Source organism: Antedon bifida, chromosome 6 (genome assembly GCF_963402885.1).
Source record: "Antedon bifida chromosome 6, ecAntBifi1.1, whole genome shotgun sequence".
Taxonomy (NCBI): Eukaryota; Metazoa; Echinodermata; class Crinoidea; order Comatulida; family Antedonidae; genus Antedon; species Antedon bifida.
Window position 1 is genome coordinate 11,254,241 of NC_136231.1, and position 23,901 is coordinate 11,278,141.

Below are 23,901 nucleotides of genomic sequence, written 5' to 3' on the forward strand. Positions count from 1 at the left end.
GACGAGTTCAAATCTAGTTGGTTATCCGCACTTGGCGGATAACCCCTTGTTATTGTCAGGATCTTTTTTTTTTTTTTATTTTTCTCTTTTTTTTTCTATTTTCTTCTTTCTTTCCACGATTTTTGTTCGCAGCGTATCGCTAATTCTAGCCAACATAAGATTCTATAACTTTGTCATAAGATTGCCCTGTAGCTGTAGATGTGCAAGAAACTTTTTTTTATTAGTTTCGAGTCGCGCAACGTAAGTTACGCGCGATTTTATGAATTTCAATGATTGATCATAGATTTAAAACCAAAAGTCATTTTCTATTGAAACTTGGTGAAAATTTAAGTTATATCATGCGCAAACTTTCTATGGATTAAAAATGGCATGTTATACATAAAGTTACGCGCGCACGCGCGTTCAAAATTTCAAAATGCGCAAAATTCATTTCTAATCAACTTTCTACGCGTTTCATGTCATTTTAAGCATTTCAAAATTTCCCACGCGTGCGCAGTTTTTGTACGCGCGCGTGCGCATGTAGCGCAAAAACATCCATTTTTTGCTTGATTTTTGTTTTTTCAGCCTTTTCTAGTAAATTTATCAATTTTCAATCAATTTCGACTTAAAATCACGTCACACGAGCACGTAGAATTGGATAATTTGCGCGCGTTTTTGATGGAAAACTTCAAAAATTTGTCAAAATTAGACCTTTTTTTAAACAGTCATAAATTCTAAACTACATGGTGAACTTTTTTTAAATTACATATTCTAGAAGTAGATGAGTTTTATTTCTCGAATCATGCATTGATATGGCTAACCGGACATTGTGACGTCATCGTATGGCCACCCGAATACAAAATATAGGATTTTTTTCTCTTTCATCATAGCTCGTCAAACTTAATAGAGCGCATCTCTACTTATCGGTATTCCATTTCCCTCATTTTTTTTATTTTGTCTAGGTCAATCAATTATCTTTCGCATGCTTTACCATTTTTAAAATTGTTATGACGTCATCATGTTCAAAAGCGTCAATAACTTTGGTCACTTATTTTCACTTATTCTGCACTGTTTGTAGTACGTATACAGTATATAGTGTATATTGTATATACTTATTAGGCGTGACACAAAATAGAGAGCGCACTAACATTTTTTCAATGGCATAATCGTTTTTTCTGTGTGCAATATTCTAACGTATGACGTGCATGTGGCGTTTGCGCTGCGGAAAACCTGAATCAAATTTGTTTATTTTTTTCCTTTTTCTTTTTTTTTCGATTACGAGTGAAATTTAAAAATACGCCAAATTAATTTCTATTTAATTTGCGTACATTTCAGGTCATTTGAGCATTTCAAAACTGTCTAAATTGTTTGCGTTTTGCGCACGCACTTGTGCGCACAGCTCGTACAAAGCGTAGAAAAATGTGTTTTGCAATTGATTTTTGTTGGTCATAGGCCTACGTTCACGATTTCATTCATTTTCATGAATTTTTATTGCAAATTAACGATGCACGTGCATGTTAAACTTTAGAAATCGTGTGCTAAAGAATGGGTAATATAATACAATTTTTTTCAAAAATATACCTATTTTGATTCAGTTCTAGCTCCTCAGGATGGCAGGTTACCCCATTTTTTAAAATGTATTATAGAAGCTAATGAGTTGTAATTATCAATTACTGTACAATTTGTACCTAAAAGATGTTCTGACGTCACCATATTGGCCACTCGAATTTTAAAAATAGATTTTTTTATATTTTGTATTAGTTAATCCCAGTTAATAGAGCGCATCGCGCTAATGCGTTTTAATGTTCTTGACAAATCAATTTTTTTCACACATGAGTTAACAAAGTGACCCACGTGATCAAAACTTATGGTACTTGTTGAATTGTAGATATGAAGTCATATACAAATTTTGTCTATCTGATTTCATGACGTCATCATATGTGTACAGCCACATCAAAACCAGGCGCTTGTCGCTAGATAGGGATTTGTGTAAAATGCATTTGAATGTGTGAAACTCATATTTTGACCATTTTGTTTTTTTACCATTATCTGATAGGAAATTTACCGTAGATTTCAAAAATATATGCCTTATTAACTAATTCAAATGGAAAGGTGGTAAAAATTACATAAATCTGAACCTCTATCCTCGTGTTTCGATTGAAAGAACGAGGTAATTCGTTACAAAAAAGCAGTTATTTTCGTCATTCCTATGCCGTAGTTTTGTAGATAACCCCTGAAAGCTTGGTATCATTCGATAGGTATTTTTTTCATGAATCTAAAAATAAACGAATGATGTCACAGATTGTACGATATAGACCAATAAAAACCGATTTTATAGAACCCTTTAGTGTAAACAAAAACGGCCTTGTTGCTACGAACACGCTGAAAGAAGCGATTTGATTGGTTTAATTTTGTCACATGACCCATCCAGCATGGAAAATTCCAGGTCAACAAAATCTTATGCTAGTACACGCTCGTCGAGGAAAATATATTTTTAGTTCATCTAAGTACTGTACACAGTAATACTAAAGTGACGTGTACTGACTCATACTTGCTAACAATAAGTTATAAACATACTAAAGTAAAGGGCCTAGCTAAGTTATTTATCGTAAGAGTTGACTAGGCCTAGGCTAGACCTGACTCTACTAATAAGCCTAGGCCTACTACAGTACTACTACGTTGGGCTACTAGCCTAGATAGGCTGCATGGCATAGGCCTAGCTAGCTAGTAATAACAACAACAAGGCCTAGGCCTAGCCCAATTTAAATAAGATAGAATTTTCATCTCTATAGTATAATAAGCCTCCTGCAATGCTTTACTTACTAGGCTATTTTATTTATTTTAATTTGGTTAAATTTCATTATGCTTAAAATGCCAATGATGGGCCGGGTGTGTGGGGATTGTGTGTACCTGTCAATAAATGGATATTTTGCGAAACTTAAACAGTAAAAACAAGTACAATACAAATCCCTCACAAATAAAATACTGGTACCTTGGCTAAATTTCACGTTATTCATCATGCTTAAAAACATTGTTCAAGCTAACGGGTGTGGCTACCTGTCATGATCAGGCCAGGTGCTGGTTCAACAATAGATGTATTACATAACATTAACAACAGTAAAAACAAGTACAATACAAATCCCTCACAAATAAAATACTGGTACCTTGGCTAAATTTTACGTTATTCATCATGCTTAAAAACATTGTTCAAGCTATCGGGTGTGGCTATCTGTCATGATCAGGCCAGGTGCTGGTTCAACAATAGATGTATTACATAACATTCACAGTAAAAACAAGTGCAATACAAATCACTCGCAAATAAAATACTGGTAACTGAATTTTGCCGACCAGAAACGAGAGACATTGTGTGCCCTGCGCCATTTTGAATAAAAAGCAGATAAAATAAAGTAAAAAGAGAAATAAAATTGAATAAAGTTCATAATTAACTATGATAACCACCTCGGATTTTGATGAAATTTTCAGGAATATCAGAAAACACTATATTGAACAGGTGTGCCAAATTTCAGAATGATTGTTTATCAAGAAGGTAGTGTTGCTAAGGTGTTAATTGTTCAATCTGTAACAGCATGGGGCAACTTCCTGTCTGATTTGTCATTAAACTTTGACTGTTAATTACTCAGTAATTAAAAGTAAATTGTTGTATAAATGCTATATACATTTATTGCTATAACTCTGGGAATATTTGCTTGATTTAAATGATCCAAACACCATTTTGAAGGATATATTGTGAGTAATATAATTATAGTAATAACTAAAAAAAAAAATATTTCACCAAGTGCCTGGTTTTGATGTGGCTGTACACATATGGTCAGTTGAATTTAAAAAGTCAGATTTTCATCTCTTTTGTAAAAATTAATTGTGTTTAAAATAGAGCGCATCTCAGGTTAACGTTCCCAAATTTCTTCAAATTTGTATTAATGTAATTATTTAGATAATTAAATTATATAACATATACAGTGTATTCTGTAATATGCTGTCAGCACTGTAAACATATTTATGTCACTCAAAAGATGGCATAATAATTGCCGGCGTGCCCAAATTTCTTCAACTTCTAAGAATATAATTATTTAGATAATTATTCTCTAAAATTGTTACCTTCATGTTTTATTTTGATGACGTCATCATGTTAAAAATTGGAATAAAAATATGGGTCTCGTAATTTTTTCTATGCTTCACTGTATTAGTATATATTAGACGTATGACACAAAATAGGCACAATTCATTAAAATCGTTTTTAAAAGTTTTCCTATCGGATGCTGCGAGGTCATGCTATCGGGTTATGCTATGGCCAGTAATAGGAAAGGTAGGATTTTTATTTGTTTTTTGGCATATTACGCATCTCAGTTGTACGTGCCAAATTTCATTATATTTTTTATATTATATTATTTAATTATGTTATCGTTGAGATGAATTATTTCCCGAAAATGGACATACTTTTATGTTTCATTTTGATGACATCAAACAATGTTTTCTCCCGTAATTTCAGTTCTAAACACCATAATATACTACACTAAAACCGGTTACATGTGTGAATAATAATAACAATAACAATTTCTTGTCTTCTCTGCTCTGTGATTTGATCTGATCAATTATTTCAGTTACCAGTGAAACTTGCTCCAATAGATATAATATTTCTGATAAAGCTAATATTATCACACCATAACTGTTAAAAATAATCTTTTATTTCAAACAAATTGAAGAAAACACACAAATCTGTATAAAATGTGTACCGGTATTTATATAAGCTTTCATTGGTTATTGTAAATGGTACAAAATTGTCAAAATATAGTAGGCTGTTTATACTATACAGTAGTTCATCAACATTTTGGTAATCAGTAAATTTACATAGTACATTATTTACATGGTAATTTGTTAGTTGAGGATTCATTAAACGCATATTTATTGATCTATTTATAGAAGATTGTTATTTTTTAACAATAACTATTAATATGATTATTATTAATTTAATAATTTGCCGCGTTTAGACAAATGTTATTAAAGAGCGAACAACTGCATTAGTGACTGCCTAAACATTCGGATCCCATTATTAATTAAAGAGATGAAACCATTCCATTGTACACCTAAAAATCAAAACAAAATAAATTGATTATTCTTGCAAAATTCTTGTAAATTGCTGTATTAGGAATTTCATGTGGACCTGCATAGATAGAAAACAAAACTGAAAGTATGTGTAGACCTAATAAAGTATTGGTAATCGTATAAAACAAAACGTATTTTCTTCTTCTGTAAAATGTAATTTTTATTTTTAACATTACTTGAATACCGGTAGATATTGAAAGATTATTATATGCACAGATTGCAACATTGCATATTCAAATTCAGAACAATATTTATAATAATATAACTCATATAAAAACAAGATTAAAATGTGTTTACTCACCAGATATTGTTTCTCCTATACAGTAGAATGACATGGTTGAAGTTACACATTATTCGCTGCCCCTCGTGCATAGATAATAAATTGATTATTCTTGCAAATGAATAAATTACTGTATTAGTAATTTCATGTGGACCTGGATAGATAGAAAAAAAAATATTAAAAGCAATTATACAACTGAAAGTATGTATAGACCTAATAAAGTATTGGTAATCGTATAAAACAAAACATATTTTCTTCTTCTGTAAAATGTAACTTTTTATTTTTAACATTACTTGAATACCGGTAGATATTGAAATATTGCATATTCAAAGTCAGAACAATATTATATAACTCACATAAAAACAAGATTAAAATGTGTTTACTCACCAGATATTGTTTCCACTATACAGGAGAATGACATGTGTTGAAGTTACAGATTATTCACTGCCCCTCTTGCATAGATAATAATTGATTATTCTTCCAAATGAGTAAATTACTGTATTAGTAATTTCATGTAGACCTGGATAGATAAAAAAAAAAATTATACAAAAAATGAAAGTATGTATAGACCTAATGAAGTATTGGTAATCGTATAAAACAAAACGTATTTTCTTCTTCTGTGAAATATAACTTTTTATTTTTAACATTATTTGAATACCGGTAAATATTGAACAATTATTATGTGCACAGATTGCAACATTGCATATTGAAATTCAGAACAATATCTTTAATAATATAACTCACATAAAAACAAGATTAAATGTGTTTAGTCACCAGATACTGTTTCTCCTATACAGGAGAATGACATGGATTGAAGTTACAGATTACTCGCTGCCCCTCGTGCAGAGAGTCATAATGATTTTCAGCTTGTTTTTATAAAATTGTTTTTTTTTCTTGATTTGTATCCAGTTCTATTTTCAATTCTTAAAAAGTTTTTATAGTATTCTATTCTGAATTCTATTCACAGAAATACTTAAAAACCATTGCTACAATTATAATTTAATTTGAATGGCTTCATGATAGCTATAATAAATTGGAATTACTTCAGCCTGTACTGAATCAAGACCTTTGCTATAGACATGATCAATCAATGTATTGTTTTCAGTGGTGGAACATGTAACATGTTGTCGGTATTCATTCTCTGACATTAAATTATTCACTCTGGAAGATTGTTTGAAAAGATTTTCATTAAAATCACCCATTACAATACATTTTGTACTCATTTTTTGTAACTCTTCCAAATATTTTCTCAAATTTTGACAGAATTGATTAATATCATAACTTGGGGGTCGATAAATTACTGACACGGCAATAGAAATCGGACTTGTTATTAAAAATGAAACTGCTTCTATATCATTATTACATATGTTTAATCTACTTGAAGACGTGTTCTTGACATACACTGCAACGCCACCATGAGCCTGATGTTTTATTTTGGAACTGAGATCATTTGTATTAGAATACGAATCATACCTTGCTTGGTGATAACATTTATACGGCTCAATGCGTACGTCAAAAACATCATCATCCTTGTTCAACCATGTTTCAGTTAGACATAGTATATTAGAATTCATAAACAAATCATTACACTGAAGATCAACAAAATGTTGTTTAAGCCCTTGAATGTTATGTAACATTATTGAAAATCTAGAATCCGAATCATGACCTTGTTTATCACATTGTACGTATGAATCCATATTATTTAAGCACTTCTTTATGTTTGGATCACAATAAATCAGACTAGGTTTAAAATGTTCAATAGTAAGTCCAAATATTGAAGTAACACGACTGAGGCCTACATATGCTTGTCCATGCGTAAAAGTATCTTTAAGGCAAACCACTGCTTTATCCATTGTCATTCCTTGCACTTTATGAACTGTGCATGCATATGCTAATTTGAGAGGAAATTGTTTTCGACTGTATTTTTCCCCCATAGATTCTTTAAACATTTCAATTGCCTGAATACCAATGTCATTATTATCAAACTTTACTTTAATAGATACTGGTTTGGCGTTATTATTGGGTTTGACTATTTCATAAACATGTCCCATACATCCATTCGTTAAGCCTTTTTTAACATCTACATTTTTAATCAACATCACTCTGGCATTAAGTGCAATCCACAAATAATTTAGTAAACTAGTTTGACGTGAATTCCGAGGTTTGTCACAATTCTTGGTCTGTTTCTTGGCGTTTACTACACTATCTTCTGCTTCAATGCATACAATGTCTGTACAGGTTTTGTGCAACATTTTTTTATTCCATTCATCAACTTGTTTGTTGCGTGGGTAAATGTGAACAGCATCTTCACATTCTTCACCTGTTTCACGTGATTTTAGAACTAATAAATCGTTATCAGACAAACAATCATGTTTTTCTTTTGTACGCAATTTGTTTAACAATAAAGCAAATTCTTTATCTTCTTTTTGCCTCATGATTTGATCTAACTGTACTTGCTTAAAGTTATCTATCCACAGTGAGCTTTCCAATGTGTCTTTATATAACGAACTGCCCATAACCGGGGGTAACTGATAAAAATCACCAACAGCAATTACTGAAATGTTACCAAATGGACTATCGTTGCGTACTTGTTTTATTTGCCTTAATCGTCCGTGGATATACCAAAGTAAACTTTGATTTACCATTGATATTTCATCTATAATAACAATTTGCAACTGGCCCAATTTATTACGAAGTGCACTTATTTTTTCTTCTCCAAGTGGTTGATACGGAAGTGAAATATTAATCGGGATAGACAAAGCGCTATGAATTGTTTGGCCTTTAATATTATATGCTGCGATTCCTGTAGGAGCTAATTTCAATATTGACAAATCATCGGGATTTTCCATAATTTTTCCAAGAATACGTGTCGCTTCATTATAAATACAGTTTACCAAATGACTTTTTCCTGTACCAGCGCCACCAGTTATGAAAGTGTAAAATACTTCAGGTTTTTTACCATTAGCTTTGTCTAAACACCATTGTCTTGTCTTATAAAATATATGTTGTTGTTTTTCATTTAAAGATCGAATCATTTTGTTCAATTCTGGTCTTGGAATATTAGATGAATTAGACTCTATTTTAGATGTATGATTTTTTTGAATTCCAAAATCTGGAATGAAAAATTCATCTTCTTCATCATCAACCTCTACATTTGGCTTTGGGTTGTCTAACCTTTCTTTTTCGCTTTCTGGACATAATAGGCTCCATGCATCTTCTTGTGGTCCTAATTTTGATAAAACTTCTTTTGCTTCTTCAACATCATCAGCACTTTTTTCATACTGTTCCATGTTTCCATGAACTATTGACTTTACCGTTTGTAATTGACATCCACATAATTTCACACATCCTTTCTCATGAAATTGTTCATACGTTTCAAAATTTGGAGGTTTTAACTGTTCATCTTTTCGAAATGGTAGAAATAACTGAAGTATACTCAAAAAATATTTCTCAGGTGCTGTATCAATTGGAAATCGAGGGTATCTTACTATAGCATTACTAGTTCGTGTTCTTTTTTGGATGAATCCCAACTGTTTTTTTAACTGATATACATTCTTTTTTTGTTTGTTTCCTTTTATTTCTGATGAACTCAATATTCTATATTCCGAACAAAATTTTGCAAGGCACATTTTATTAAATTCAGAACCATTAGGTCGAGCTTTATATTTGTCAATCTTATTTGGCAACCATGCACTTACATCATCATCTGCTTTGTTTTTAATTACACTTAGTGGTAAACTCATTCTGACAGGATTAGGTCCTACTGGGATAAATTCAACTTTTCTTGAACATTCTTTTAATCTTAAACTACAAACACGATAAATACTTTCTTGTGCAGACACTTCTCGGTTATTCATATAAACATTACCAAGTTTTCGCAAACTTTGCCTAGCATCTTCATTGCCTTCTTTCACTTCTGATGCTGCATGAGATAAAAGTAAGCCCATTTCCCGTTCAGATTTAGACATATATCCTATAACGTAAATAATACATGCATATACATTCGTAATATATTGAATATCCATATTAGCATTCCATGCTCTCAATAAGGAAGGATTATATTGATTTACCCACACATCTTGAGGATTTCTCTTTATAACAATCTTTTCCTCAGTAGCTACACAATTATTTGCTTTCTCAAATGCACTCTGTGTAATACCTAAACTTTGGAAAAGTTCTATTGCATTTTTATATGTTTCTTCATTAGTCACAGCATCTTTTACTGACGTTAATAACTCCATTGCTTGTTTATTGTCATCATTATCATCACTGTCTTTATCCACAATTGTAGGTCTCATAACAAATGTATTTCCAGAAGGTTGTCTGGGGAAGTTAAATCTGCAGTTTGTTCCCTTTTTTTTACATGATTTAGAATGTCTTTTACTGTGAATTTGCACACTTTTAACAATTTCATTCAGTTCACGATCTACAGTTTCACATGGCACAGCACAAGAAATATATTTATCGACAAAATTAATAACATCTTTATCTTTATCCGTACCAAAAATAGGAGCATTTTCAACCCATACTAACATATGAACATGCGGACTTCCTCTCATTTGAAATTCAATTCGGTAAAAATAATCTACGACTTTACCAATAGGCTGTGCTTCAGACAAAATTACATTTTTCAAAAAAGTATGAAAGCGTTTATCAAACATTCTGGCAACAGTCACTGGATTTGATTTCAACAAATTACATTTATCTGCCCATTCTAATTCTTCAATGTTTCTTTGGTCTCCTGACTGATTTAACAATGTCGTCATTATTTCTTTCCAACGGAAGTCAGCACTTGAGAATGAAAGAAAGAATGTTGGCTTTCCAATCTGTCTAACCATTGCTATTACATCTTTCTGTGTAGCTTGCCAGTACGGTGGAGTTCCACGAATTTGTTTAAAAAATTTATAACCCCTATCAGATTTTAAAATCTCCTCAATTTTGGTAACATTTTTTAAATCGGATACAGTAACTTTGCTAAAATCATCCTTTTTACTTGACCCTTTTCGTAATGCAATGGAAATACTTGATAAAATTTGCTGAAGTTCATATAAAGATTGAGCATAAAATATGAATTCTGTATTTTGTGCAAACCTGTTATCTATATGCATTAATCTATTATGAAAATAACGTCCAAGTGTTATTTTAACATCTCTCGTATCATGGAATGTCGGTTGACCTGTTGGAAATAGCACTGGAAATGATTTTGCTTCATTGCTTTTATTACTTAACAATGCAATAGGACTATTATTTTCACATGGTGCACAACAAATTATGTCATTAAAATATTCATCAACCAAATTTTGTCGCCTGTCAACAGGTTGAAGACTTGTATCAAAGGTAACACCACATAATCGGTCTTCTACTTCTTCTTCTTTTTCTTCTTCTTCATTGTTTTCATCGTCATTAGTAGTTTCATTTTCCATGTTATCTTCAGATAAATAATTGTGCCATTCTTCATTAATAGCTATATCAAAGTAGCACTTGTTATGATCTTGTAAATATCTAAGAGCTTGAATAACATTGGCAGTGTTAACAAATTTATATTTGTAATAACCTTTGTAAGACAACTTTCGCTTCAATTTTACAGATATTAATTGATCATCAACTTCTGGTCTAGGCAACATTTTTACAGTTTCAATAGTATTTGAAGGTACACATACGACTGGTCCATGTATTCCATGCTGTCCACCTTTTGGTAAATTCATTAATTTCATAAAAGGAATGTTTAATCCAATCAAATGCTGCTCTAAATTATTTAAACACCTGAGCTCAGGAGGAATATCGTGTAGTTGTAAATTGTTTGAATTGGCTTCTGCAGGAACTTTTCCGTTTAACATTTTCCTGTGGCATGTGAAACAAATCCATAAACGACACCTTGGTGATTCGACAAATTGACAAGGTTTATTACATTCATTACTGCAAATATGCAAATACTTTTCATTTATACAAGCCTTATTTTTGTATTTAGCTTTGATGCACTTCATAACTTGATCTTTGAATAACAATTTAAAGCATACACAACAAACATATTCAGGACCATGAGAAACTGTTTTCCTGAAGTTTTCTAAAACAATATCAAAATTAATGTTTTCTGTGGTTTTTTTTTCCCGATTTTTCAAGTTTTTCTTCATGATTTTTTTCCGGAACCCTTCATCACCATGATACTTTTCTGTAAATCTTTGCTTACATCTTTGACGAAATTTTAAATTATCTCGATATTTCTCTGCCAATTTCTGCTTACAGTTTTGTCTAAATTTCAAATTACTCCGATACTTTTCTACCAATTTGTCTTTACATTTTTGTCTAAATTTTAAATTACTCCGATACTTTTCTGCCAATTTGTCTTTGCATTTTTGTCTAAATTTCAAATTACTCCGATACTTTTCTGCCAGTTTGTCTTTAAAGTTTTGTCTAAATTTCAAATTACTCCAATACTTTTCAGTAAATTTTTCTTTACAGTTTTGTCTAAATTTCAAATTACTCAGATACTTTTCTGCCAATTTGTCTTTCCATTTTTGTCTAAATTTCAAATTAGTCCGATACTTTTCAACAAATTTTTCTTTACAGTTTTGTCTAAATTTCAAATTACTTTGATACTTCTCTGCCAATTTCTGCTTACAGTTTTGTCGAAATTTCAAATTACTCCGATACTTCTCTGTCAATTTTTGGGTAATGTTTTCTCTGAAATGTGAATTATTACAATACTTCTCTGCTAAATTTTGCTTCAAATTTTGACGAAATTGTGGATCATTGTGATACCTTTCCTTATTTCTTTGTTTATTATTTTGTTTAGTTTTATGTCTAAACATTGTATCATTGTCGTATCTACTCTTCATTGTTTCTTTTTTGGTTGTTCGGTAATCCAAATCAAGGTTGTAGTTATGTTTAGCTTTATTTCGTACCTTAACTTTATATTCAGGTTCACATCTATACATTTTGCGTTGTCTTTCTCTGTTTTCCTTCCTTTTTTGTAGTTTATAATCATCATCACCATATCTTATTTTTTGTGCCTCTTTTACTTTGCGTTTCTTTTCCTCTCTGTATACAGAATCACTTTGATATTTGTGTCCGAGTTCATTTGTTTCTTCTGAATTATTTTTTTCTTCTCTTTCCCGTTTAATTCTCTGTCGATTCTTTGCTTTTTCTTTTCTAATTCTATAAGATTGTTTTCGTTTTCCGCTCAATATTTTTACTCTGCTTTCCGAACAAGGGCTTTCAACAGTTTTACTCTGTTTGTGTTTTGGTTCTATATCTTCAAATGTGTCCCAAGTTTCTTTTCCCGTTTTCTTTCGTTTCTTCGATGTGACATTCATATCAACTTGTCCTGTTGTTTCCTGAACATTATTTTGACTAACATTGACAGATTCCACTACATTAAAATGCACATTCATGGTGTACAAAATATATATACCATTGTCAGTTGTAACATCATCTATTCTTCCCGGCTTTTTAGCAGAAAACAATTGCCACGTCAAAAGTTGATCATTAAATGAATAAATATCTGTATTAAGCAAGTTTGCCATTGCACTTATTTCAGTATTGGATGCCCACGTTCCATTATCTATTACTCTTTTTTTAAACACATATTCCTTAACTGATCTATATTCGTGACTAAATGTATTAATAAACAAGTCACCAGTCTCCAATAAATGATTAGTAATTGCTCTTCTTAAAAGTAAATGATTATCTTCAGTACCAGAAATAATGTATGAAATTGCACGATAAAAACAATTACCATCACCTGTAATATTCGTAATTTGAAGAGGATGTCCAATCTGACTAGCTCTGTTAATACCACAATTCATATCGGTATGTTCACAATGAATGCCTACTTCATTACACATGTTTTTCTTTTGTGCTTCTGAGATAGGAATAAATTTAAAATTCTTGTCAGGTCTTTCTTCATACTGAACATTAACAATTTCAATATCACTATCACTTTGACATCCATTACTTGATGAGACATGAGTTTCTTTATTATGTTTTTGACCTTTAACTTTAGAATCAATATTCTTGTCAGGTAATCGTGTACTACATTTATACTGATAAGACGTACTAGGTTCATCAACATCGACATTTTCCAAGTTGCTTTCATCAAACACAGAAGCGGAACATAACATCATAGACTTATTTTCAATATTTACACCAGTCAGTTCAAACTCGGTGTCATGTAAATTACAGTTCATTGACCTTGCTAATCTTATACAATAATCGTACACACCTTGCCAAGATGCACTGTAAAGTAAAATACTCTTTCCATGTTCACTAACACAACCAAATCGATCTCTTGCATGTGGATCAAATATAAGAAATCCATTTACACGTTTGATAATAGAAAATGTGCTTCTGTTGAAATTCATAAAAAATGCATCATGTTGGTGTAATTCTTGTTCAACAGCTTGCTTTAATGATAAAGCTCCATATTCAGCCATAAATTCGAGATTCCCATCTATTATGCCAAACACTGATTCTTTGGGGGATATTACGAATGTGTTATCCAAAATATCCAATTCTTTCGGCAGTTCTGAAATCATCAAAAGGTCCTCGTGCATAGTGGAATCTTTCTGAATGTAACAGTACAACTCGTTTCCAAGAGTCAATATTGTATCAAGATCTTTGGTGTAAAATTCATTTCCATTCCTCTTTGTAGAATAAAGAATAGCTACAAGACTATTTGCAACACACTGTTTACCACGTGCAAAGCCAAACCTATAATTCCCTTGATTAAAACTACCCTGTGCTACAGTTATATTTTCATTACTATTATATAGTTGTAATTCTTTTATTGATTGTGTTTTCTGCCTTTTTCGTGTATTTTTTTGTTTTGGTACCTCATCGATTATCAATTCTTCCAAAAAATTATTTTTTGTTAAAACTTCAATATCCACATCGATAGTATGTTGGTCACATTTAGGTTTAGTATGGGACCTAATTTTTTCAGTCACTGCTTTTTTGCATTCGTCATTAATTATCAATACTTCATTTTCCTCAAATTCACAACTTGCACATGTTTGATTTTTATGATCTGTACCATTACTATCAATTATTCTATTTCTGTCATTTATTTTGCTATTATTTTGTGGTTTCACATCGTCAGTCGCTGTGTTGTCGGTTTCTTCAGTACATTTCATTTTAAAATCCTCGTCAGTTTTTATTTCTGAATTGTCATTATCACCCATGTTCTTTAAAATAATATCTTCGCCAATCCGTTCCATAATATCGCAATCATTCTTTAAATTCAGGTCCACATTACCTTGTGATTTTTTGTTATCAATCTTCTTAGTTTTGACAAAACGACCCTTGTTATTTCGTAAACGTTTCGAACCACCACCTGATTGTTGTTGTATTCCGTTTATTATTTTTGTATTTTTCAAAACATCACACGTAGGCTTACCACTGTCGTCAATTATTATTTGTGAATTTCCCAATACATTCGTTTTATCATTTTCCTTGTTGTATTCTCTGTAAGTATTTGTATTCATATTCCATTCCATTTTGTTATTTCGTCTTTCATAGAAATCTTTTACACCTTTGCCAATATATTTTATACCGGGTTCTATACTTATACCATGTATAACGCGCTTTCTCCTTTTCTTATTTCCTCTGTTTTTACATCTTTTTTTTCTGTTGTCGGTTCTTTTCTTTGATCTTACCCTTATCCAATCACTACCAAGTAAATCTTCACATCCTATTTGTTGACATTTTAATTTGGCATTATTACAACGTTTTTCTTTATTTTTCGGTAATTCTGGAAAGTCTGCAGTGACAGATTCATCAGGTTCTAGAATCGTATATCTATTGAAATGACAGGGAATACCTATTTCACCCAATATGTTATCAACAAAATTACTATTCCCACACATTGAACAAATCCAAATTACTCTGGAATCACATAGTTTGTCTTCAAAAACATCTCTTACACATTTCACATGAAAATATTGACTACAACAGTCACATGTTATGCAATTGTCGTCTGCTTTCACTTCAATACTACATAAATCGCATGTATCATCAAACTCTGAAGTGACCTTTGTATCATAAGATAATATGTTTATGATATCATCAATTATTCCTTTAAATTCAATTGTATCTTTCATAAATTCATAATTGACATTACCTGTATCATCATTTCTCTCGTCTTTGACATTCTCAGTTGAACAGCATTCATCAAGTAGGTCCAAGATGTCATTAACTATTTTAAATTCTGCTGTCTTATCCATAACTCCATTATTAACATTACCAGTTGTATTGACAAAAATCTGCTTTTTACTTGTAACTTCTTTATTCACATTCTTACACAAATAAATTATCATTGTAAAGATAATTAACAAAAAGATACCAACTACTGTTATGAATTGCATATCCATTTTCTTCAAATTAATAAAGTTTGTTTACAAATTAAATTCAAATGTATTCTACAATTCCAATAAATATTAGGTTCTTTTATCAATTAAAACTTCAAAAAAGAAATACTTGCTACAACAAAATATATTATTAAAATTCCAAGAACAATTCAATTTTATATTCTCTTTTGTTTCTATGATTTTAACTTTTGCCCTAATTTATATTTAATATATATATATATATTCAATATTTTTTTGTCTGCTTCTTTTCAATAAGTAGATTATACAATTTCACTGAATACAGAAATTAGCTTCTACTTAATATTGGCTTGATGAAATACTTTATATTAATTTAAACTTCTCTGTAATACTTGGTTATGCTAAATAGTTTCAGATTGTAATTTATATTCTTTTTACAATTCTACTTAATAGCAGATTCAAATAAAAAGTGATCTTTAAATCTTCTTTAATTTATTCTTTTGTAATAAACTCTGTTTAATATTTGTTTCTTTGAAATAAGCTTCTGTTTTATTCTTCAAACTTTCTGCAAAAATGGTTTTGAAATAAACTTTGGTTTATCTTCAAGGTTTCACTGAATGTTTGCAAAAATGGTTTTGAAATAAACTTCGGTTTATCTTCAAGGTTTCACTGAATGTTTGCAAAAATGGTTTTGAAATAAACTTTGGTTTATCTTCAAGGTTTTACTGAATGTTTGCAAAAATGGTTTTGAAATAAACTTCTGTTTATCTTCAAGGTTTCACTGAATGTTTGCAAAAATGGTTTTGAAGTAAACTTCGGTTTATCTTCAAGGTTTTACTGAATGTTTGCAAAAATGGTTTTGAAGTAAACTTCGGTTTATCTTCAAGGTTTTACTGAATGTTTTACTGAATGTTTTACAGATAAATTGTACAGAAATATTCTTTGTTCGGTAACCCCTCGTAGATACTCTCTTCGGAGAGAAGGATCTTTTTCTAAAGATCCGGATCTCTTCTGAGATCCAGTGGGTTTATATAAGACAGTCACCTACAATAAAAGAAAAAAAAAGAGTTAGGTATTGATTTTAAGATACACTGTACTAAAAATTACAGTCAAAGAATTATAAATTAAATCAGTAGATAAATCAGTGTATTTACAAATAGCTAAATAATAATATACACATCCCCTTGTGGAATGTAACATGATCTATTGGGCCTAGCAAAACAAATTAGGACCAACTCACTACTAAATTCAGGATAGACCCATTTTGTAAATTGCAAGTAGATGCCTGGAGAAACTGACCGCCACATTTATGTTAAAAAGGATGATTGTCCCAATTTTTTAAGTAAATTGTGATAATATATTTGTGACTTTCGTTTATACAATATAAATAAATCACTATAGAAGATATTTTGACCTAAAAATGTCAAAAATTCATTACATAGAATGTGTCGGAAACAAATTCTTTTATAACACTTTCACCTTCACAATTTTTCAACTTCTGCGAAATCAACTTGTATTTTTGTTGCTTTTAATCAAATACTTGTATAAAATGATAATTCACATAAATTGTTATATTGTAATATTCAATAAAGTCCTAGTATAAACATATAATCTGAAAATAGGTTTAATTATTCAATGTTCTAATATAATAGAATTTTATACACAAAAATATTTGGTCACTCAGTATTGTAAATTTACAGACAACACATGTTTATCAATTAAGGAAGGGCATAAAGTAAGAAAAATATGTTTTTCCGTTTTACAGATAATTTTCTAATACTCACAGCTGTAACTGACACTGTATATTTTCTGTACAACTACAATCTAAAAAATAAAAGGAAAATCATTAATAATGGCAATAAACAACATTATCACTTTTTCAAAATCAACATGCTTCTTAATCGAAAAATTAAGAAATTTCCTCAAAATGACTTTAGGTATGGGCTGGTTGATTGGGGTCTACATGTTGTCTCAATACTAATTTCATTTAATATCTTATTCACAAACAATAAAATTAGAATAGAATTATGTAAATGTTTCATAATAGAAAATGGCTACAAAATAACAGGCAAAAGTTCACAAAGTAAGGAAAAATATGTTTTCTCCGTTTAACAGATAATCTACTAATACTCACAGCTGTAGCTGACACTGTATATTTTCTACAATCTAAAAAAAAACAAGGAAAAACATTATTAACAACATTAACACTTTTTCCAAATCAAAATGCTTCTTAATGTCTGAAAAATTAAGAAATTTCCTCAAAATGACTTTGGGTATGAGACAGCTGATTAGGGCCTACATGTTGTCTCAATGCTAATTTCATTTAATATTTTATTCACAAACCATAAAATCTGAATGATGTAAATGTTTCATAATAAAAAATGCCTACAAAATAACAGGCAACAGTTCACAAAGTAAGGAAAATATGTTTTCTCTGTTTAACAGATAATCTACTAATACTCACACAGCTGTAGCCGACACTGTATATGTTCTACAATCTAAGAAAAAACAAGGAAAACATTAATAATGGCAATAAACAACATTAACACTTTTTCCAAATCAACATGCTTCTTAATCGAGGTCTGAAAAATTAAGAAATTTCCTCAAAATGACTTTAGGTATGGGACGGTGGTTAGGGCCTACATGTTGTCTCAATGCTAATTTCATTTAATATTTTATTCACAAACCATAAAATCTGAATGATGTAAATGTTTCATAATAGAAAATGCCTACAAAATAAGAGGCAACAGTTCACAAAATAAGGAAAATATGTTTTCTCCGTTTATCAGATAATCTACTAATACTCACAGCTGTAGCCGACACTGTATATGTTCTACAATCTAAAAAAAAAAACAAGGAAAAACATTAATAATGGCAATAAACAACATTAACACTGGGTATAAGACGACTGATTAGGGCCTACATGTTGTCTCAATGCTAATTTCATTTAATATTTTATTCACACACAATAAAATCTGAATTATGTAAATGTTTCATAATAGTATATGCCTACAAAATAACAGGCAACTCTTCACTCCCAATCATGAGGCCATTAATCATCTCTACAAATTATTTATTTTATGTACACTAGGCCTAGGCCTACTTTACTTACGATATTCTACTGTAGATACTATGAAATTGCTTAAAATTAACAATTTCTGCAAACAATAATGTACAAATGCACACTATAAATGCACAGGTACAACCTAAAAAGAAATTTAAAAATAGATACTAACTTGTATTAAACCACTAACATGTATTGATTTAGGTCTATGCATAAAGTTAAGGGTTTCTTTATAAAAACTATTCATTATGATTGCAAATTGTTTAACATTAATTATTATTTAAAAAAAACCTAGTCCATCCATACAAATTGGTTATAAAATTGCCAGATAAATTAAAACTCTATAGGCCTATTTGTTCATATTTAACATACAAATCAGGCCATACACGTTCTCCTCTCCTTCGGAAGCCATTGACAAAAACGTCACTACGTTAATCATCTCTGAAAACAAGCCTCCCGTCTGTAACAAGTAGCTGTCTTGGTGGCAGGCCCAGTCAGTCAGTACGTTGCAATTACAACTACAAATCAAACAATCCACATAATTTCTTACCTATTTCTTATACTAATCAAATTAAAAACAACTTGAGTTTGATATTATTATTATTCGTTGACGAATAATATACAATAATATATAAAATTGTTGTAATTTTATCAGAGTGGCGACTCTAAATAAAAATCAACGTGGAGTTATCCAAGTCATGCATACAACAACAACACGTTCAACGTTGTCTTTTCTCTCCTTCCTTCCCCTCGATCAAATTTCACCACACAGTATGGCAAGCAATCTCCGCCAAAAATATCAATATTATTGTAACAAATAACGAAAATTAGTTTTCACGTAGACCTTTGAATTTCTACGTGTATATTACACGTTGCGTTTGCGCGGATAACCTAACTCGTCCGTAGTGACGAGTTCAAATCTAGTTTTCTATGTTATTCTTCTTTCTTTCCCTGAATTTTGTTGGCAGCGTATCTCTAATTCTGGCCAACATAAGATTGTGTAACTTTGTCATAAGATTGACCTGTAGCTGTAGATGTGCAGGACGTTTCGTTTTTTGACTATAGAGTTGCGCCGCGTAAGTTACGCGTGATTTTGTGAATTTCGCGTATTTACCATAGATTGAAAACCAAAAAAACAATTTAAATTGAAACTTGGCAAAAGTGTAATTTATATCATGCGCTAACTTTCTATGGATTAAAAATGGCACTTTTTACCGAAAGTTACGCGCGCACGCGCGTTTAAAATTTCAAAATGCGTAAAATCAATTTCTAATCAACTTTCTACGCGTTTCAGGTCATTTTGAGCATTTCAAAAATTCCCACGCGTGCGCAATATTTTTACGCGCGCGTGCGCACGTAGGGCAAAAACATGTTTTTTTTGCTTGATTTTTGTTTTTTCAGCCTTTTCTAGTAATTTTACCAACTTTCAAACAATTTCGACTTAAAATCACGTCATACGAGCACGTAGAATTGAACAATTTGCGCGCGTTTTTGATAAACAATTTCAAAAATTGGTCAAAATTATACCTTTTTTTAAACAGTCATAGATTCTAAACTACATGGTCAATTTTATTTTTTTTTACATATTCTGAAAGTAGATGAGTTGTAGATATAGAATCATGCATCCATTTGGCTAACCGGACATTGTGACGTCATCGTATGGCCACTCCAATATCAAATATAGGATTTTTGTCTCTTTCGTCATAGCTCATCACATTTAATAGAGCGCATCTCTACTTATCCATATTCCATTTTCCTCAATTTTGTAATATTGTCTAGGTAAATCAATTATCTTTTACATGATTTACCATTTTTAAAATTGTGATGACGTCATCATGTTCAAAAGCGTCAATAACTTTGGTCATTTATTTTCACCTATTCTGCACTGTATGTAGTACGTATACAGTATATAGTGTATACCGTATATACTTAGACGTGAAGCAAAATAGAGGGCGCACTAACACTTTTTCAATGGCATAATCGTTTTTCTGCGCGCAATATTCTAACTTATGTCGTGCGCGTGGCTTTTGCGCTGCGGATAACCTAACTCGTCCGTAGTGACGAGTTCAAATCTAGTTTTCTATGTTATTCTTCTTTCTTTCCCTGAATTTTGTTGGCAGCGTATCTCTAATTCTGGCCAACATAAGATTGTGTAACTTTGTCATAAGATTGACCTGTAGCTGTAGATGTGCAGGACGTTTCGTTTTTTGACTATAGAGTTGCGCCGCGTAAGTTACGCGTGATTTTGTGAATTTCGCGTATTTACCATAGATTGAAAACCAAAAAACAATTGAAATTGAAACTTGGCAAAAGTGTAATTTATATCATGCGCTAACTTTCTATGGATTAAAAATGGCACTTTTTACAGAAAGTTACGGGCGCACGCGCGTTTAAAATTTAAAAATGCGAAAAATCAATTTCTAATCAACTTTCTACGCGTTTCATGTCATTTTGAGCATTTCAAAAATTCCCACGCGTGCGCAATTTTTTACGCGCGCGTGCGCACGTAGCGCAAAAACAATTTTTTTTTTGCTTGATTTTTGTTTTTCCAGCCTTTTCTAGTAATTTTACTAATTTTTATACAATTTCGACTTAATATCACGTCATACGAGCACGTAGAATTGAACAATTTGCGCGCGTTTTTGACTAACAATTTCAAAAATTTGTCAAAATTATACCTTTTTTTAAACAGTCATAGATTTTAAACTACATGGTCAATTTTATTTTTTTTTACATATTCTGAAAGTAGATGAGTTGTAGATATAGAATCATGCATCCATTTGGCTAACCGGACATTGTGACGTCATCGTATGGCCACTCCAATATCAAATATAGGATTTTTGTCTCTTTCGTCATAGCTCATCACATTTAATAGAGCGCATCTCTACTTATCCATATTCCATTTTCCTCAATTTTGTAATATTGTCTAGGTAAATCAATTATCTTTTACATGATTTACCATTTTTAAAATTGTGATGACGTCATCATGTTCAAAAGCGTCAATAACTTTGGTCATTTATTTTCACCTATTCTGCACTGTATGTAGTACGTATACAGTATATAGTGTATACCGTATATACTTAGACGTGAAGCAAAATAGAGGGCGCACTAACACTTTTTCAATGGCATAATCGTTTTTCTGCGCGCAATATTCTAACTTATGTCGTGCGCGTGGCTTTTGCGCTGCGGATAACCTAACTCGTCCGTAGTGACGAGTTCAAATCTAGTTATTAATTAATGTTCTCTTACGTAAATAAAAAAGACACATCAAACATACGTTTATAAAACTATAATACTACATTTAAATAAATGTTAACAAATATATGCCTAATTAAACGAAGTCTACAATCAAATCAATGGTCATTTTTATTAGCACACATTTCACCGAGACCTGTAAAATAAAAAAACAATTTAAATATAAAAATATTCATACGGCAAAAGCATACCACTAGTTTTGCGCCGATCAAACCATTACAAGTAATTATTCAAATTGGGTACGAGTAGGCCAAATAATGGGTACGAGTAAGCCAAAAATGGGTACGGGCAAGCCAAATAATGGGTACGAGTAAGCCAAAAACTTGGGTACGAGTAAGCCAAATATTTAGGTACGAGTTGGCATGGGTACGGGTTGGTTTGGGTACGGGTTAGCCAAAGTGGGTACGAGTTGACCAATTATTTGGGTACGGGTTAGCCAAGTTGGGTACGAGTTGGCATGGGTACGGGTTGTACGGGTTGACCAGCACCCGTACCCTGGCCTACTAGCTAGGCCTATAGTCTATTATAGCTCTAGGCCTAGTTAGGCTAGCTAGGCCTATATGACAGATCTGTTTTCTTCTTCTTTCTTTTATGGGAATGGGTTAGGCCTATAAGGCCTAGCTAGGCTAGTATTATTACTATAAAGGCTATATCGTTAGTCTAGTATCAAGCTAGCCTAGGCCGAAGACCCTATATTCAATTAGGCCTAGCTTAGATATCAATTGGTTTTTCTGTTGACAGCTTTCATTCTAAAAACTAGGAAATGTAATTTTGGTTTAAGGTTTATTTTTTTTAGGCCCAGCAGGCTAGCCTACATGCTGGGACCTATCATCCTAGTATTGGCCTAGCCTATATACCAATACCTAATAAATACAGTACAATCTATCCGCATGTCCTATATTAAACACCAAACCAAAGACTATTCAGGGTTATATGTAACAAATACGATGTAAATAGGCCTATATGCTTTTTATAAATCAACTTCAGTTCCAAAAAGTCAATATTTATATAGTTAAAAACAAGGAATATTTAAATAACGCTAACTGTTACGCCGTACACATCTTTTGATCGATTCAATAAGCAATATTTTATAATTCGAGATCTGTGCTGACTTGTCTGTGTTCTTGAGTGATTCTTCAGACAAGACACAAAGTTGTTGGGTCACTGTCTGTACGACCTAATAATAATTAATTAAAAAATTAGTAGAATTGTTATTGTTTCTTCAGAAGAAAAAAATCTCAAAATGACCAACAGAAGACGACTGGATATGTGTTTTGAAGCATCACATATTAGAAGACAAGACCCAGATGGACATTTACTGTATTCTATTTGAAGGAAAAGGTAATCTTATAATAGGCTTACTAATATTTTATGCAGTGTAGTGAAATTCAGGCATCACTGCATCAGTGGAAAATTCAGAATGTTAACACCAGACCATGATTTACTGGCTAATTGTTAAAAAGTGATATATTGTGATATATGCAGTAGTTATTTGAAAAAAACCATAAATCATTAATTAAAAATACTGTTGCAGCCAATGGCGCAATTGCAGATAATTCTTCTTTTTATAAAAAAAAGTGCAAAAAAGAATTATAAGGCTTCCATTTCAGCAGGGCTTGATTTTTGTTTTTGTTGTGACTATCCCACTGGGCAAGATAACTTAACTTAATTATATTAAGCCTATAGTTTAAGTAAATGCTAAATTAAATTATAAATAAACAACTATAAAATAAAATTATTTTTAATTTACACTAAAATATGTTTTAATGTTAATAATAAATTAAGTACAAAGTACTGTAAAATATTTCATCCCAATTGTTAATTAACTTAATCAACGGGTAAGTATAATGTTCCCTTAGGTTGCTTTCTTGGATATTGGA

The 23,901-nt window shown here is 31.3% G+C and overlaps 1 long non-coding RNA gene across 2 annotated transcripts in view; it reads right to left on the reverse strand.

Annotated features, from left to right (window-relative positions):
• LOC144845560 (uncharacterized) overlaps positions 1 to 18,536 on the reverse strand; it is a 34,998-nt gene extending 16,462 nt beyond the window's left edge. The window contains exons 1-2 of one of the 2 annotated variants that reach the window (XR_013612567.1): positions 18,241 to 18,536; positions 17,837 to 17,909 (exon numbers count right to left, since the gene is read on the reverse strand). This is a non-coding gene — a long non-coding RNA (uncharacterized LOC144845560). Of the gene's footprint in view, positions 1 to 17,836; positions 17,910 to 18,168 lie in introns of both variants that reach the window. The other variant, XR_013612566.1, reaches the window with a different exon arrangement.
• Positions 18,537 to 23,901: the final 5,365 nt, after the last annotated feature.